The sequence below is a fragment of the Dasypus novemcinctus genome, chromosome 22 (assembly GCF_030445035.2).
Source record: "Dasypus novemcinctus isolate mDasNov1 chromosome 22, mDasNov1.1.hap2, whole genome shotgun sequence".
Lineage (NCBI taxonomy): Eukaryota > Metazoa > Chordata > Mammalia > Cingulata > Dasypodidae > Dasypus > Dasypus novemcinctus.
Genome location: NC_080694.1, coordinates 64,102,443 through 64,121,540, shown reverse-complemented (window position 1 = coordinate 64,121,540; position 19,098 = coordinate 64,102,443). Strand labels below are relative to the sequence as shown.

The 19,098-nt window shown below is 47.9% G+C and overlaps 1 pseudogene; it reads right to left on the bottom strand.

Moving 5' to 3' along the window:
• Nucleotides 1-681: 681 nt before the first annotated feature.
• Nucleotides 682-18,491, bottom strand: LOC101413752 (saoe class I histocompatibility antigen, A alpha chain-like; annotated as a pseudogene).
• Nucleotides 18,492-19,098: the final 607 nt, after the last annotated feature.

Genomic DNA, 19,098 nt, shown 5'->3' with positions numbered 1-19,098 from the left:
CACCTTGACTGAGGCCACCAGGACTGTCCTCAGAAGTGCTGCTCTCCCTCCCCTCCCCGCCACCCCCTGTGACTACAGCACAAATTCAACTCCCTCCAAGACAAGAGCAATCCAGGCTAAGACCCCATTGCCCACCTGTGGGTCTACACTAGGGTCTGCTCTACAAATCCATGGGCTTGGGCTGCAGCCAGCATTGGGGTCAGTGGAGCTGGGTAAGGGCAGAGAGGGAGGGCAGACAGCGGAGAAGGACCAAACCACCAGGAGTTAAATAAAGTGGAACTGTCGATGCTCCTCAGTGCTAATTCCAGAATCTGATTCCTTAGAAAAGATGGGGCAAAGCATGGAAAGAACAACCAGATAATAGCCCAGCATGAGGCAGGAGCTGGACTGTCTGGAAATCAGTCTCTTAGTATCAGAGATGCTCCTGGGCAGGAGCTGCCCTGGGCCTCGTGGGTCAGGGATGGTCAACACAATGCCTGCTGGAGTGAGAGATGGGGACACAGAGCAGGAGGAGAGCAGACCTCATGCAGAGGAGCAAGAAAAGCCACATTCCTCCACCATCACAGAACCACCAAACAAACAAGAAACGAGGGGGTGCTGAGGGCGGAAGAGGCTGAGGTGGGATGACCAGCCGCATGAGCCCTGGCTGCCCACAGTTCTGGAAATGCAGACACACAGATGCCAGCTGCAGGAAGGAAAGCCTTCACATCCCAAATGAAGGGTTTATTGTTGTTTTTTTTTAAGATTTATTTTTTACTTATTTCCCCTTCACCCCCCAGTTGTCTGCTCTCTGTGTCTACTAGCTGTGTGTTCTTCCTCGTCCGCTTGTGTTCTTCTCATGGCACCAGGAATCTGTGTCTCTTTTTGTTGCATCATCTTGCTGCATCAGCTCTCCATGTGTGCAGCCCCATTCCTGGGCAGGCTGTACTTTTTTCATGCGGGGCAGCTCTACTTACAGGGCGCATTCCTTGCGCATGGGGCTCCCCTACGCGGGGGACACCCCTGCATGGCACAGCACTCCTTGCGCATGGTTTCTTGAAGTCAAACAAAGGGCGTGAACAGCTCTTGAATCTTTCCCTCCCTCACAAGGCAGCTTTGTCACGCTAGAGAAGAAAATAATTAAGAGCATGTTCAGGTCTGTAAATGCTGACATCATGACCAGCCCTCCACAGCCCTCATGTCCACGTCCAATGTAGCCCCAGGACCCAGGCTTGTCCTCTCAGCCCCAATACATCTCCTCTTTCAAGTCCCCCAGGATCGCACCTCTAGAAGCCACCAGAGATACATTAGAGCTCTGGGCACTGTCGCTGGCTGGAGAGGAACAAACACAGGGTCTGGTCAGAGTGACAGAGGGTGAGCTGCCCCGTGGGCCCCATCTTCATTCCCCAAAGCCTCAGGTCAGCCTTGACCCTCCACACCACCTCCCCCTCCGTCCCCCACTTACAGGCAGCCTGAGCATAGCTCCCTTCTTTTCCACCTGTGGGAAAATGAGTGAGAGCAGGTCATGAGGTCCTGAGAACTATTCCTGGATCCAGGGAAGTTTCCAGAACCATGACTGCAGACCCGGGGCAGGATCAGGAAACATGAGGTGGGGGATGTGTGGGCTGGACCCTCTGCCCTCCTGGAGGTCTGTCCTCAGCAGCCCCTTCCCTCTGACTGCTGGAAACAGGGGCCTCCACGTCATCACTGGGGACATTGTCCTACTTCTCTCATAGGTTTATAAAGTAAGTGTAGTAACAGGCCCAGACTGGATGGGCACATGTGTGAGGAGGGGCTTCACGGTACCAGGAAGGGGCAGGGCACACTGCTGCCCGGGCTGGATCCCCCCAAGACAAGAAACCTCAGACCCACCCCTGCCCTACCTGAGCTCCTCCTCCTCCAGGTCAGAACTCCAGCCACCACGGACACTCCAAGGATGACCAGGGCAGCCACGATTCCCACGATGAGGATGGGGGGCTGGGAAGGCGGCTCTGAGAAGGGGGGAAGGTCAGGGGCCCTGACCCCAGGCTCAGCCCTGACCCTGCTGGAGGAGCTCAGAAGGGCTCCTGCTTCCCTAGAAGAGGCCCCCACCTCCTCCCACTTACCCCATCTCAGGGTGAGGGGCTCGGGCAGCCCCTCGTGCTGCACGTGGCACATGTATCTCTCTTCCTGCCCAGAAGGCACCACCACAGCCGCCCACTTCTGGAAGGTTCCATCCCCCGCAGGCCTGGTCTCCACAAACTCCATGTCCTGGGTCTGATCCTCCCCGTCCCGCTGCCAGGTCAGCGTGATCTCCGCGGGGTAGAAGCCCAGGGTCCAGCACCTCAGGGTGACCCCATGGTCAGAGAAGGGGTGGCAGGTCACATATGTCTTTGGGGGGGGTCTGTGGGAAGGTCAGAAACTTCAGGAACTTTCCATTTGCCTCCTGGCCATTCTAGCAGCTCATATGACCACCAGGAATGGACAGGACTGTCTTGGGGGGCAGTGGAAGCCCCACACACCAGCTTGGACTCGGGTTCCGGGATAAGTTCTATTCTTGGAAGTTCTGGGGTCAGGTGAGACCGTCCAGTGCAGGAGGCCCCAGGTGTGTGGTGTGAACAGGGACCTCTAGACCTGACCTAGTGGAGGCTGAGGGGCTCAGCAAAGCTGCAGGAACAAGGCCTGAGAACGTCCCGGTGGTCCCCAAGGCTGACCTGCTGCCCAGGTGCTTCAGGGATGGTCTCCTCCATTCCAGGGGAGGCTGGACCCTTCACTGTCCTGACAGAGGGCGGGGCCTCTGGGGGTCACTCAGGGTTCAGGGTCTGGACATCTGGGCCGACCCCGCCCCCGGACCCCAGGCAGGAGAGTGTTCCTGCATCTACTGGATTTCCCCTCCCTGTGGACGCAGGTGGGGGCGCAGCCCAGCCCGAGAAGATCGGGGAGGCGCCCTGGGCCCCTGTACCTGTGCGCAGCAGCGTCTCCTTCCCGCTCTCCAGGAATCTCTGCAGCCACAGTACACACTTGCCCTCCAGGTAGGCTTTCTCATACTGGGCAACCCCCTCCTCCTCCCACTTGCGCCGAGTAATCTGGGCCGCCGTGTCCGCCGCCGTCCAGGAGCGCAGGTCCTCGTTGAGGGCGAGGTAGTCGGCGCCGTCGTACGAGTATTGAAGGTACCCGCGGAGGAGGCGCCCGTCGGGGCCCATGTCACAGCCATACATCATCTGGAGGGTGTGAGACCCTGACCCCGCCCCCGAGGTCAGCCCGCCAACTGCCCGCCCACCTGCCCGCCCCGCCCCCAGAGCTGACTGGTATGGTCTAATCAGAAAACAAAGCCGTGGTAAAGTCCCTCCCGCCATCCCGTGTGGGGGTCCCGGGTCCCGCGGCCTCGGGGTGCAGTGGGGACCCGAGACTCAGCATGACCCCGGCCGGTCCTGGGGATCCCGGTCGTGCGCGGACCCCGGGCCCCCGTGGCTCACCGGCCTCGCTGTGGTTGTAGTAGCCGCGCAGGGTCCGCAGTTCCACTCGGAAATCCTGCGCGTTTTCCTTGGCCCTCCGCGTCTCCCGCTCCCAGTACTCGGGCCCCTCCTGCTCCACCCACGGCGCCCGCGGCTCCAACCTGGGACTCGCCGTGTCGCTGTCGAACCGCACGAACTGCGTGTCGTCCACGTAGCCCACGGCGAGGTAGTGGGTGTCCCTGCGCTCGGGCCGTGACACGATGGCCCTGAAATACCTGAGGGAGTGGGGGCCTGGGGGGACAGGAAAGGGGCGGGGGTCGGCGTAAGGGGAAGCGGCTTCCTGTGTCCTGTCCCCCCCACAGTTCCCCTCGCCCCCCTCCGCGGGGCAGCGCCCCACAACCCCGCACTCACCCGCCCGGGTCGGGGTCGGGGCCAGGGCCCCCGAGAGCAGCAGGAGGAGGGTCCCCAGCGCCATGGCCGCATCCCCGGGTCTGGAAGCACCTGAGTCCGGGCGGACCGCGGCGGGCTCTATATCAGCCGCGGGGCCGGCGATTGGCTTCTCCGGAACGGGGCCCGCAATGGGAGGCAGCCTGGGCCCGCGTCACGAGGGTCGTGGCAGAAGGTCCTGACTCCTGTTGGGAGACGGAGAATGAAACTGCGGGGACCGGGAACCCCCCCCCCCCCATCGGCCCCCCGCCCCACATGCCAGCCTCGGGGCGGGACCCTGAGAGCGAGACCAGGTCCTGGACTTGCCCGACCCCTCCCCTGCAGGAGCGCTCTGTCACCCCCTGTCAGTGAGACCTTGTCCTGACTCTTCACAGCTCACAAATCAGTGAGGACCCCAAGGAGATTTGGGTGACCTCTACTGGTACTGACCATACTAGAAATCAAAATGGAATTTAACATACTGATTCCTATAAATTAATACTTATACCAAAACTCATTACACGTTAATAACTAATTCTAAAAGGAAACAATGTAATAAGAAGAGTGGGTCAATTTACATTCGAGCAAATCTTTCTTAGCTGACTCAGTAGACCACCTCTGGACTTTATTATCATATAAAATCAGTTATTTAGGTTTGAACCAAAAATTCAGGCTCACAAATAAATGTAGTTGGAAAAGAGAAGAATAGTTTTAATAGCCTTTTCAGGTGAGTGGTGACATTCGTCTTTGATACTATACTAAAAGCACACAAGTGTACTTTCTAAAAGTGAGCTGCAGCCTGAAATTTGAATATTTCATCTCATGGCATTGAAATCCTCAGGTCTCTCTTTGTACACCGAATGAATCTCGTACTAATGCATGAATATTTCAATATAACACATTGGCCAACTGAGTTATGTAGATCTTCCAGTATGGACACATTTCTTTACACATTTCCAGAAGGTGATACTTGTTACCATTAACACAGATCCCACAGAAAATGAGGTAAGTATTGGAAATCTGCCAAGCTGAAGGTGATGCACACAAGTTTTCCAACATTCTAATCTTCATTTGAGGCTTGCGTTTTATCACTGACTGAAGCCAGAGAGATAAAATATTTCAGATCACATTTCTAATAAAGGATTTCTTCCCAGAATTCATAAAGAAATCTTAAAATATGCAATATGAAGAGCCCAATTTTTAAAATGGACGAAAATCTAAACAGACACCTCACTAAAGAAGATACACAGGTGGCAAATAAGCACCTAAAAACATGTTCAGTGTCATTGTCATTAGGGAAGTGCAGATGAAACCACCATGAGATGCCCCTGCACACACCTGTTAGAATGGCTAAAATAAACTAAAATAAAATAACCTGGTGGGTTAGTTTCCTGTTTCCAGTGGAACAACTTTTGACATTTAGTGGCTTTAAACAACAATTCTGGAGTTCAGAAATCCAAAATCAATGACCCTGGTTGGAATCATGGTGTCAGCCAGGCCTGGCTCCCTCTGGAGGCTCCAGCAGAGAGAGAACCTATGTCTCGCCTCTTCTATTTCTGGCGGCTGCCAGCTCTCCTTGGCTTCTCGCTGCATCACTCTTACCTTAAGGCCAACATCCTCAAATCTCTGCTCCATCTTCTCATCACCTTCTCCTCTGGGTGTAGTAAAATCTCCCCCTACTTCCCTGTTATAGATCCATATGATCATACCTGGGGCCCATGGGGATAATCCTGGCTAATTCCCCAGCTCTAGATCAATTACAGATACAAAGGCCCCTTTTGCCATATAAGGTAATATTCACATGTTCCAGGGATTGGGATGTAGAGGTCATTGGTGGGTGGGAAGGCGATTTTCAGTTTGTCACGAGTGGTGACACCTGCACTGGCAAGTACGTGGAGCCCAGGAACCCACACTCCCTGCTGGTAGGAAGGCCAAAGGGTGCAGCCACCATGGAAGGCATTTAGCAGGTTCTGAAAAGCTAAGCATGGACTTAACTTACAACCCAGCAATGCCACTCACAGGTATTTGCTCATATAATTTAAAAACTTATATTTACATAAAAGCTTGCACAGAAATGCTTATAGCAGCTTAAAAATTCCCCAAAACTTGGTGCAACCATATTTACCTTCTCCATGTGAATGGACAAAACAGCTAGTGGTTGTAAAGCGAGCGCAGCTCAGTAGTTTGAGCACCTGCTTCCCACATATGAGGTTCTGAGTTCAATCCACAGAACCACGTTAAAAAAATTGGTGGTAATCCATTGGTTCTTGGTACACAATAGTACTCAGTCTTCAAAAAAAATGAGCTCTTAATTCATGCAAGATCATGGATGAATCTTAAATGCATGTTGCTAGTGAAAGAAGCCATCTGGGAAGGCTAAATGTCTGGTTCTATCTACATGAAATTCTGGAAAAATAAGAATATAGGCACTGAAAGCAGATCCCTGGTTGCCATAACCTTGGGGAGGGTGGAGGGTTGTTTAGGTGAAGCACAAGGTGTTTTTAGGGCCCTGAGCCCAGTCTGTGTGGTACTGTTGGGTGGATACATGGCACTGTGTCTAAAACCATAAACCTTATAGCACAAAGAAAAAATGTTAAGTATGCAAACTATAAAAAGCCATCCTGGCAAGTGAGAAGTCCCGGGATGGCTGCAGAGTGTGGCAGAAGGATCTAGCTGTATTACAGGTGCATGACATGACCTCACTGAAGGACGGGGGAAGGAGCTGCTGGACTGAGGATCTTTGGAGAAGCCTGGAAATTGTAAGCATGAAGGCAGAAGGAATTATGCATAAGCAATGACTGTAGTTGGCAAAGTTCTTTTTCATGGGGTAGGGACTAACAATTCTGAAGTCACTACCCATGTATATGAGGACTGAACAATAAATATGTGATGGGTGGTGAGAGCCAAATTTCTCACTACAAAGTGGGAGGTTACAGATTTAGAAAGGGGAAAGCCAGAATGACATATATGATATGGGATTAGAGTTGGAGTCATGGAATCAACTCATGTTTAGCTTAAATTATGTGTATGTATATGTTTTATACACATAATATACACATGCATTGGAATACACACACATTACCTAGTTCCCTCTACTGAGGGCCTAGAGGCAATGAAGCCCCAATAACAATGAACAAACCCAGTGCCTAATACCAATATCTCAAAACTGAACCAATGGTCCTTGCAGAAAAGGCCAAATCTAGGGCTGGGATACAAAATACATAAGATGAGTCTGGAGCATATGGGAGTGGGAGCAATTATTGTCCAAAACATAAAACTATGGAAACATGGCAGAAGTACTCAGGAGCCAACTGGAAGGGCTCTCTATGACCAAAACTGGAACAATTACTTTTAAGATTTATTTATTCATTTCTCTCCCCCCAACAACCACCCCATTGACTGCTGTCTGTGTATTCACTGTGTCCATTCACTGTGTATTCTTTTGTGTCTGCTGGTACTCTCGTTGTGTGCCTCTGGGAACCCATCCTGGGACCTTCCGAAGTGGGAGATAGGCAATAATTCTCTTGTGCCACCTCAGCTCCCTGTTCTGCTACGTCTCTTATTATTATCTCCTCTGTGTCTCTTGTTGCATCATCTTGCTGCAACAGCTCTCTGCAAAAGCCAGCACTTCTTTGTGGGGCAACACTCTGGAGGGGGCACTACCACGGCAGCCAGCTCGCCTTCGCCAGGTGGCCATGGGCATCTAACCCTGGATGATGATAGACAGGAGTACAACCACTTGAGCCAGATCCTTTTCCCCAAACTGAAACAATCTGAGCAACAAAATAAATAGCACAGAATTGGATTATAGCCGAAAGTACCAAATTAACATTCATGAGCCCGTAAATGACTAAATAAATAATTAAATGCAGCACAAGTAGACAAAGCTCCCAAAAACAAGAATTCCTAATGATTTAGGTAGATGCTCCACCCCACTGAGTTGAGCGTAACTCCCCACCCATTAAGTTGGACTGACAAAGATGTCCTTCCAAAGAGGACAATGAACAGTGACTTCAGGCTGGAGAATCCTGGGAAACACTGCGTTGGCCAGGACACCCAGCGCACGTCACCAGAGACTAATCCTCTTCTCATTCTGTTGAGATGTGGCATCTCCATCGCCTTTTCCCTAAAACCCAGAGCCTCCACCTAACCATGAGAAAAACGTCAACCAAACTGAAATCGAGAGGCAGTCTACACACCCTGACCAAGACTCCTCTAAACTGTTAAAGTCATCAAAAACTAGGAAAGTCTGAGAAACGGTCACAGCCAGAGGAGCTGAAGGAGACCCGATGGGACTAAATGTGATGCGGTGCCTTGGATGGGATCCTGGCAAAGGGAGAGAACGTGGGGTGAAGCTAATGAAATCCACATGAACCTCAGGTGAATTACTAATAATGCCTCAATACTGCCTCATTAGCAGGATCAAAGTGCCAGAGGAATGTAAGATGCTAACAATGTGGGAAACGGTACTGTCTCTGAGCTCTTTGAACCCCTTCACCATTTTTATGTAGGTGTGAAATTATTCTAGTATTAACAGTTTATTTTTTAAAACAACATCCCACTGAAAAGGAATAGAGAGTAGATAAAAGTCCTCTCTCCTCTCCAGCGCTCCCAGGTGCTGCATCAAGCGGGCTGGGTGGGGGCTCTGGGAAGAGATGGAAACCTCAAGGAGCACAAGGGCTGCCGAGCGCCCCTCCTCTCCCACTCCCTGTGCCCCCTGGGACTCTGACTCCAGTGGATTCCAGGGATGCTCAGAAGGCACGTTCACCCCCCCCCCCCCCGTGGCCACCGGGCGGAGAACAGAGACCCGCGCTCCCATTTGCCCTCAGTGGAGCCCGCCTCGGGGTCTTCCTGCGTCCCCAGCATCCGGGCAAGTATCTGCACATCAGGGGGCGCCCGCGACCCAGGGCAGGGTCGGGTGCGGCCACGCTGACGTAGACGTTTCCTCCCTGGGGTTGACCGTGAACTCTGGCCTCAGGGCAGAGCACCATCTTCAGACCATTCCTTCTGGTTCCCGGGCCCAAGGTGGACCACAAGCTAGGGGCCCCCAGCACCAGTCCCCCCGCCTCCTAGGATAGGTCCTTGGACGCCCACGCCCCTGCTGCTTGTTCCTGCTGCTGCTTCCAGGGATGAGGGCGCCTCCTCCAGGAATCCATCCGTGATTCCCCAACTCTGGGGGAAGAGGGAGGGTGAGCCCCCCTGGCACTGGCCTAGGAACAAGGGGGGCTCCTGAGAAGAGAAGAGCGGGAGGAAATAGGGAGGACTGGGGATGGACGTGAAAACAGTGGATGGGAAGGAGCCAGAGGGGAGGGGCAGCCTCGTGGACACAGTGAGGGGAGGGACGGGGTCTTCTCAGTGAGAGGCAGAGGGGGCTTCTGGCCAGGGCGGGGTGGAGGTCTCTATTCTCACCTGGATGGTAACTACTCAGGTGTCACCCTGTACTTGGTTATAAGTATTAAGTGTTGAGCATTTTCTGTTTTGCAGGAATGGTATCATCCAAACACACCCAGGAATACAAGAAGTCAGGGTGAAGGACGGGAAGTGGTTGAGGGGAGGCGGCCTCGCAGCTGGAGGCCCCGGAGATGCGGGTCCTGGAGGGCGGAGGGCAGGACGCGGCCTGGGGGCTGGAGACCCTCGTGGATGGCGGGGAGGTGGGCGGTAAGACCCGCCCAGGCTCTGCCCACGCACCCCACGAACCCAGGGCTGACCCTCCCGCCTCCCCAGATCCCCAGACCAGGCACCTGCCCACCATCCCCACACCAAGGTGGACCTTCCCCCAGGCTGAGCGCAGGAGCCCGGCATCCCGGATCATTTCTCCTTCGGGGGCCTTAGCTGTCCAGGTCCCCTCGGCCTCGCCCCCGCCAGCTCCTTGTGTCGAAACCGTGTTTGAAACTTACAACCATTTGTTGAAAAGACCGTCCTTCCCCCACTGGATTACGAGGTGTTGTCATGAGCGTGTGTACCTGTGGTTCAATTTACACTCTTTATTGTGTTCATTGACCTACCACTGCCCTGAGGCTGCTACTGGAGCTTGTAGTAAGTTTTCAGATCTGCTACGTGGATCCTCCACATTTATTCTTTTAAAAAACATTTTAAGGCATTTAACTAATCCATTTCATCTATGTATTTTTCTGAACACTAGAGGAACAACTGAGTTAGTAATTTGAACTGATTAGATGAAAGTGCCTTGACAGAACTTTTTAGGAGTAATGATTGAAAACTTGTTGAACTGCCTTTTTCTGTTATTTTACTTTTTTTGAATTATTCGAAATAGGTATTTCAAGAAATTGGAATTTGGCTATAGCCTATTGGCTATTCAAAGTCCTTTTTGCTTCCATATAAATTGTACTATCAGCTTGTCAGTTTCTTTTTAAAAGCCTTCCATGATTTTTATTAGAATTTTATTTAAACAATAAGCAAATTTGGGGAGAAGTGGTACCTTAATAATGAATATTCCGGAAAGCAGATTTGGCTCAACTGATAGGGTATCCACCTACCACATGGGAGGTCCAGAGTTCAAACCCCGGGCCTCCTTGACCCGTGTGGAGCTGGCCCATGCGCAGTGCTGATGTGCGCAAGGAGTGCCGTGCCACACAGGGGTGTCCCCCGTGTAGGGGAGCCCTACGAACAAGGAGTGCGCCCTGTAAGGAGAGCCACCCGGCACAAAAAAATTGTAGCCTGCCCAGGAGTGATGCCGCACACTTGGAGAGCTGACGCAGCAAGATGATGCAACAAAACGAGACACAGATCCCGGGTGCCACTGACAAGAATACAAGCAGACACAGAAGAACACAAGTGAATGGACACAGAGAGCAGACAACAGGGGTTAGGTTGGGAAGTGGAGAGAAATAAATAAAAAATAAATCTTTAAAAAATAATAATGAATATTCCAATCCTTGACATGGTATTTCTCCACATTTATTTAGGTTTTTTTACTTTCCCTCAGCAGTACTTGCAGATTTCAATATAGAATGCTTGCACCCATCCTTTAAATTGATATAACAAAATAATTTTGCTATATTTTGTTATTTTGTTATTACAATACTGTTATAAATTGAATTTCCAATTTTTGTTTCATAATTTTACATTGTGTTTAGAAATAAAAATTACTTTTTAAAAATTGTCCTTGATCCCTGCAATCTTGCTATACTCACTTACTGGTCTATGAACATTTTTACCATAGGATTTGCTATGTACACAATTACATCACCTGCAGAATGAAACACATTCTCTTCTGTTTCATAATCTGAATGCCTGTTATTTCCTTTGATTGACAGCATATTGTGTAAGAGTAGTGGCAAGAATCCAAATCCTTTCTCTGTTCTTGATCTTAAAAGTATCTAGTCTTTCACCATAAAACATGCTGATATCTGCAGGTTTTTCATAGATGCCCTTTATCACTTGTAGAAGTTGTCTTCTATTCCTAGTTCACAGAGAAATTTTATTATAAAGGATATTGGACTTTTAAATGCTTCTTCTACATAGAGTTGATCTTATTGATATTTTACTTTATTCTGTTAAATGATAAATTTGATTTATTTCCATATATTCATCCCAACTTGCATCAGGGACAAAACTTTCTTGGTCATGATGTATTCTCATTTTAAAATTATTCTGGATTCAATTTGCTGGTTTTTTGAAAAGGGTTCCTAAGAGACATTGGTATAAAAATTTTGTATTAATCAGGGTTCTCTAGGGAAACAGATTTTTATAAGAGTTGTCTCACAGGACTGTAGAGGTGAGGAAGTCCAAATTCTGATTTCCGAAGGGCAGGCTGCGAGCTGGGAGCTCCAGGGAAGGTTTTCCATGGATTCCCCAGGAGAAGCTGGCTGAAGTAGAGATGGAGATTCCCTCTTCTGACTGCGGAAACCATCACTTCTCCTTTTAAGGACTTCAACTGATTTGATAAGATGTCCCTCATTGTTGAAGGCAATCTCCTCAGTTGATTGTAGATGTCATCAGCCATAGATGCCATCAATGTACTGATGATTTAAATCCATTAAATGTCCTCACAGTAACAATCAGGTCAGTGCTTGCTTGACCAAACAAGTGGACACCACTGCCTGGCCCAGCTGACCCATGAACTTAACCACCACAGTTTCCTTTTGATGCCTTTCTCCGTTTTTGGCAATGCCTCACAAAATGATTTGGAAAGTGTGTTTTCCTCCTCCTCTATTTTCTCTAAGAGTTTGAACAGTAGTGATAGAAATTCTTCCTTAAATGTATGGTAGAATTCAATAGTGAAGCCATTTGAGCCTGGAGTCTCCTTTGTGGGATGGTTTCCTATTATGATTTTAATATCTTTCATTGATACAGGTCTATTCACATTTCCTATTTCCTCTTGATTCAGTTTTGATAATTTGTCTCTTTAAATCAATTTGTCTGTTTTGTCTCAGTTATCAAATATATGGGCACAAGTTATTTCTATTTGTCCTTTATTATTCACTTAATGCTATAAATTTACATTTAAATACTTTCTGCCAATGTGAAGTTTATTTTGAAAAATACAAAAATGTGGCATTTCTCAGGTCCAGGTGTTTTGGGAACAGTCCCCAGCACTGCACTGTAGCCTGCTCCATCCCCTCTAAGGCCTGTCACCCCTCTCTACCTTCAGCCTCTCTCTGTCCCTGGCCTGATTCCACCCAAGACAGTGCTGGCTGCGTGAGGGGGTTATTATTTATTTTTACCCTATCTCATCCCAGAGGGACTCTAAGTAGCAACAACAGCAAAAACCACACCGAACAAGATTATTAAAATTAAATGAGAAATTAAATTGAGCTGAAGTGAAAATAAAGGCATAAAGTGAACCCAGGAATACATTTAGCACCCACATATGGCCTTAGGCTTTCACTCTCTTACTCCAGGGGATCCCTGAGTTGAGCTCTGAGCTTCCTGGGAGCCAACTCAAAGAAGAAACTTAGTGAAGGACTCAAAACACACACGTTAGGCAGTTATTCACAAGAAACCCGGTAATGCCTTACTGCCATGGGAGAGAAGATTGTTCCCTGGAGGTCACCGAGAGAGCACTATGTGATGTACTGAAAAGTCTCCTCAACATTATCCCTTCCACAGGTTCAACAGCACAGGCCCAGCTCAGAGATGAGATGGATTCAACTCCAGGCTACAGCAATAAAGCGAATATCACAATAAAATAAGTCACATGATTTTTTTGGTTTCCCAATGCAATTAAAAGATATGTTACATTATACTGTAGTCTATTAGGGTGCAATAAATAGCTTTATGTCTAAAAAAGAATGTATGTACCTTAACTAAAAACACTGTTTTGCTAAAAAATGCTAACCCTCCCCTGAATCTTCAGGGAGTCACAATCTTTTACTGGTGGATGGTCTAGCATCAATGTGGACAGCTGCTGACTGATCAGGCAGTGGCTGCTGAAGGGTGGGGTGGTGTGGCAATTTCTTAAAATAAGGAAGTTGACCGCATCGATTGACTCTTCTTTTCACTAAAGGTACCTCTGGAGCATACGATGTTGTTTGATAGCACTTTACACAGAGTAGGACTTCTTTCAAAGTTGTAGTCAATGTTCTCACCCCTGCTATTGCTTTATCAACTAAGTGTATAATATTCTAAATCCTATGTTGTCATTTCAAAAATGTTCATAGCATCTTTTTAAAAAATTGTATATTACCAATTTTATTTCAAATTCACAAAAATAACAGAAAAAGGCTGCTCAACAGGTCATGGAAAAATTACTCCTAAAAAGTTCTTTTTCAGGCACTTTTTTCTCACCTTACTGCAGCTGCTAACTCAGTTGTTCCTCTCATGTTCATAAAGGCACATAGATCAACACAGAGTAGATAAAGGACATAGTCAAGGTCTCATTATTATTCCAAAAATAATGAAGAGAAAAATGTGTTTTCATATCTCACAAAACTAAACCCAATATTCTTTTTTTTCACTTTAATAGAATTAATAGAGTGCCAACTTTGCTTTTTCTACAAAAACATTACAATGTTGTTAACCATAGCCCATAATTACATCAAGTACATTTTCCCATGTATCCCCTCATAACTAACACCCTGAAGCAGAACATTCCTGTATTTACATTATTAACCACAATCCTCATCTACTTCCACACATTGTTATATATTCCCAATGTTATCCACCAGCTGTTCTCTAACTAACATGAATCTTCCTAGACTACTAATTTCAGTCACACTCACATCCATAAATCAGCAGGGTGACAGTCACTGTAATATGTTACCATCAAGTCCCACCATTACACCATATTTATATTGGACCTTATTAAACATTCTACATACATCCAACATCTTCACCCCCTTCTCACCCCACATTCCATCTCCCACCAATCTACACTTCAGAGTCCAAATCCATTATTCTAGTTATTGTATTTAGTTCATATCAGTGAGACCATACAATGTTCATCCTTTCTGACTGGTTTATTTCACTCAATATCCTCAAGGTTCCTCTATGTTGTCACGTGCTTCCCCAGTAGATTTCTTCTTACAGCTGGAAATATTCCATTGTATGAATATACCACTTGCTGTTTATCCATTCATTGGTTCATGGACACTTAGGTTGTTTCTGTCCTTTAGCAACTGTGTACAAAGCTGCTATCAATATCGGTGTGCAAATAGTTGTTCATGGTCTTGCTTTCAGTTCTAAATATATTTCTAGTTCAGAATTACTGGGTCATAGGGCAGTGCTATATTTAGTTTCCTGAGTAACCGCCAGCTCATCTTCCACAGAGGTTGCATGATTTTACAAACCTACAAACAGTGAAGAAGTGTCCATATCTCCACATCCTCTCCAGCACGTGACGTTTTCTGTTCTTTTAAGAGTGGCCATTCGGTATAGTGAGAGACGATATCTCGTTATAGTTTTGATCTGCATTTCCCTAATAGCTAGATACATGAACTTCTTTTCATGTGTCTGTTGGCCTTTTGTATTTCCACTTTAGAAAACTGTCTGTTCAAATCTTTTGCCCATTTTTTAATAGGGTGGTTGTCATTTTGTCATTAAGGTCTATAATATCACTATATAACATGGAGAGCAATGCCTTTTCAGATATATGGTATCCAGAATACTTTTCTCATTGACTTATCTGCCCTTTTTACTTTCCTGACAAAATCTTTTAAAGAACAATAGTACTTAATTTTCAGACTGTCCCATGTATTTATTTATTTTTTCTTTTTTGTTTGTGCTTTGGACATAAAGTCCAAGAAATCACCACTAAGCAAAAGATATTGAAGATGTTTCCCTATATTTTCTTGTAAGAGTTTTATGGTTCTAGTTTTACATTTAGGTCCTTGATCCACTTTAAATTAATTTCTGGATAAGTTGCGAGATAAGGGTCCTCTTTTTCTTTCTTTGAGATATAGGTATCCAGTTCAACCAGCACCATTTTTGAACAGGCTATTCCTACCCAGCTGAGTGGGTTGACAGCCTTGTCAAAGATCACTTGATCATAGGTGGAGGGTCTGTTCTGAGCTCTAGATTTGATTCCCTTGGTCAATCCTTCCAATCCTTATATCAGTGCCATGCTGTCTTTACCCCCGTAGCTAGATAATATGCTTTAAAGCCTGACATGAGTGTCCTCCAACTTTATTCTTCTTAGAATATTTTTGGCTATTTGGAGTTCCTGACTCCTTCAGATAAATTTGATAATTGGTTTTTCAAATTCTACCAAGAAGGGTTTTGGAATTTTTATCAGGATAGTATTAAATATGTAGCTCAGTTTGGGTAGAACTGATATCCTAATGATATTTAGTTTTCCAACCTATGAACACAGAAATATCCACCCATTTATTTATTATCATTGGTTTCTTTTAGCATTGCTTTATGGGTTTCTGAACACAGGTCCTTTATGTCCTCAACTAAATTTATTCCTATTTGCACAGGTAGAGTCCCCATACAATGCCCCACCCCTCATGTGTCTTCCCATATTAAAGTTCTCCAATAGTGTGGTAGTTTGGTGTCACTGATGAACCAATATCTCCATAATTATATCACTAACTCTATTTCATAGTTTACATTAGAGTTCAGCCTTTGTACTGTACAGTTTTGTTTGTTTTCTGTGTTTTTATTCTGGCAACATATATACAGCATAAAATTTTCCATTTTAACCACTTTTCAAATCATGACATTTATTACACCACAAGGTTGTGCTGCCATCACTTCCACTACTTACTAAAACTCTTCCATCACCCATCACCTTAAACAATAGTAAATGTTTAGGTGATCCTCTTGGATCCCAGCTCTGTGAGCCCCTCTAACCATGCCTGTCCTCTACCCCTCACAGGATCAGATGGAAACCAAGAAGCAACAGGTGGAAACAGCTGCGGAGAGGCTGGACCTGGAGCTGGGGGACCAGCACTGCCTCCTGCTGGCCAGGTTGAGGGAGCTGGAGCACGTCCTGCAGGAGCTTGAAGTCTAAGTCTGGAAGGTCCCTGAGGAAGTCACTGGCTTGGTGCGCTCGTCAAGGAGTTGGAGAAGTGTCGGCCGCCAGCACGCAAGCTCCTAAAAGTGAGCGACTCCCGGCCACATGGGATAGAAGAGGGAAGCAGAACACCCTTTGGGGGGATGCTGGAGAGAGGGAGTAGGGGCTGGGGATTATTTCTAATGGGGGACTGTGGGAATCTGACTCCTTCAGCCCAGAGAGGAGAGGAGAATGACGATGCGGTGACCGTCCTCGTCACTGTGTCTTGTTAGGGCACTGGGGAGAGTCTTGGGATTGAGATGGCCCTTCTAGCTGTGTGGTCCTGGGAAGTTTCTTAGTCTCTGTAGACAATGGAATAATAATAGCACTTCCCCTCAGGGCTGTTGCTAAGATAATGAAAACTAATCCAGGTAAACACTCAGTGTGTTGCAGAGATTTTGAGAGCTAATGCAGGTAAATGCTCAGCATGTTGCTAAGAATATAAGAACTAATCCAGGGAAGCAGATGTAGCTCAAGTAATTGGGCTCCCATCTACCATATTGGAGGTCCAGGGTTCAATATCCAGGGCCTCCTTCCCCAAGCGGCAAGCTGGCCCATGGGGAGTGCTGCCCATGCAAGGAGTGCTGCCCCACACAGGGGTGCCCCCTGTGCAGGAGTGCTGCCCTGCATAGGAGTGCAGCCCTCCCAGGAGTGTCGTCCACATGGAGAGCTGATGCAGCAAGATGACGCAACAAAAAGAGACACAGAGAAGAGACAATGAGACACAGCAAACTATCGAGCTGAGTTGGCACAAGAGAATGGTCACCTTTCTCCCATTACGGAAAGTCCCAGGATCAGTTCCCTGAGCTGCCTAATGAGAATACAAGCAGACACAGAAGAACACGCAGTGAATAGACACAGAAAGCAGGCAATGGGGGAGAAGGCGGATAAATAAATCTTTAAGAAAAGAAAAACTAATCCAGGCTAATGCTCAGCATGTTGCAGAATTATGAGAACTAACCCAGGTAAATGCTCATCACGGTCCTGGCACCCAGGAAGACTGCAGGAGGTGGTGGCTGCTGTGGTGTCACAGCATCATCCTACCCAGTTAGTGGAGCTGGTTTACATCCTGAGGCCCGACTGATAACTCAAGCTCCAGTCCCTGACCTCCACACACTCCCCTGCTGGAGGCAGAACACTTCCCAGGACAAAGTGGAGACAGGAACCAGCACAGAGGAACGGGCAACTCCAGATAGTGAGGAAAGTCAAGGTGAAAGAGCTCGAGGAGCAGGTCATCCAGCAGGTGGAACTCTCTCAGGAGGAGCCTTTGAGCTGGTATTTCATGGAGGAAAGGATGTGCAGGACCAGGGAAGGGTATGTGGAAACTAAGTTCTGCTCCTTCTGCTTTTGTAGGACGTTGGAATCAACCGGGGCAGGGAGGGCTGGTCTCCAATCTTGCCTCCAGGGAAAGGGTTTCTCATCACCCCACCCACCATGAGGACGACTCCACAGAAAAGCACGGGTTCTCTGATATACACACCATCTCTATCACTCACACAAACACCCAACACCACTAAAGGGCTGTGTTCAAAGTTCAGATCAATAATCAATACCAAATTGATTATTTGGTATTGGGAGGACACTTCCCTGCTAGAAATAACTATAAATAATAATTATTAAAGCTGCTCCTGGAACATCTATTTAATCTCTGGAATGATTAGTACTCAAGCCAGTGTCTAACACCATTTAAAACGTAATTCTAAGGGGAACTGTCTTCCATGGAAAACAAATCTGGAACCTGAGAGGTCCAGAGATGCCTCCCACTCCTCTTTCCCACCCAACTGCCCCTTTTCCTCCAGAACTTTCAAATGCTGTGTGGAAGGACAACTTCCAGGGTCTGGCAGGCTCTGGAATACAGGTGTTTTCCTTCCTCAGTGCTCAGGCATTAGCCGTCTGCCCTGGGAGGGGAAGAGAACACTTGCCGTGCGCTGTGTGCCCTCCATGAGTGGAGGGGCTGAACCAGGTACCACTGGGTCAGGAGGTGCCTCTTACCTGCTTGTCCAGGAGTCTGGAAGGGCCTTGGGGCTCCTGGGGAAACAGCCCCAGAGGATGAAGTGCTTGACAAGGTCACCAGGCAGTGTCCAGCAGGGGCCCCACCGGGGGCTTTTTCACTGTAATGTGTATTTCCTTTCCTCTCCACTTTCATCTCCACTTGTCCCCTCCCCCTTGGAAAACACAGCACACAAGTTAGAAAGCTGGTTGAAGGCTGCTTTCCGCCCTGTGCCATACGCCCTCTGGAGGCGAGCAGAGGTAATGCCCGGGTCCCCCCCCCCCCCCCCCATGCCCACTGGCCCCACTGCCTCTTCCTGTTAGGTCTAACTGAAAGCCCCCTACTTCCATGGAGCATACCTTGGGAAGTCTGCTAGCAGGTACACCAAAACTTATTAATGCCTTATTTTTTTCTTATTTTTCAGGTTCTCAAGATCAGGGCACAGAGCCATGCTGAATACAACCCAGAAATCACCCAAACCGGTCACAGGCATGTGCTCAGGCTGTACCTTTTGAAAACATTCCTCCATATATGATCGCACTTCTCCCTGCCCACAACCCTGAGGACCCTCACCCCCATTTTCAAATGATAAAACCCAGCCCGAAAGAGATGGGCCCATAACTCGGCTCTACCAGGTTCCCCTGTGCCCTTGATCTAGCACTCAACAAATACATTACCTACTTTTATAAACAGTTGGGGCCATCGGGAGAAGTGCCCCTGACAAGACGCCATGAGGCCCGCGCCCCCTGTGGGGAGGCGTGGGGGTGCCAGGCGAAACGCCTGCAGAGCCGCTCTGGAAACCCCCAGGA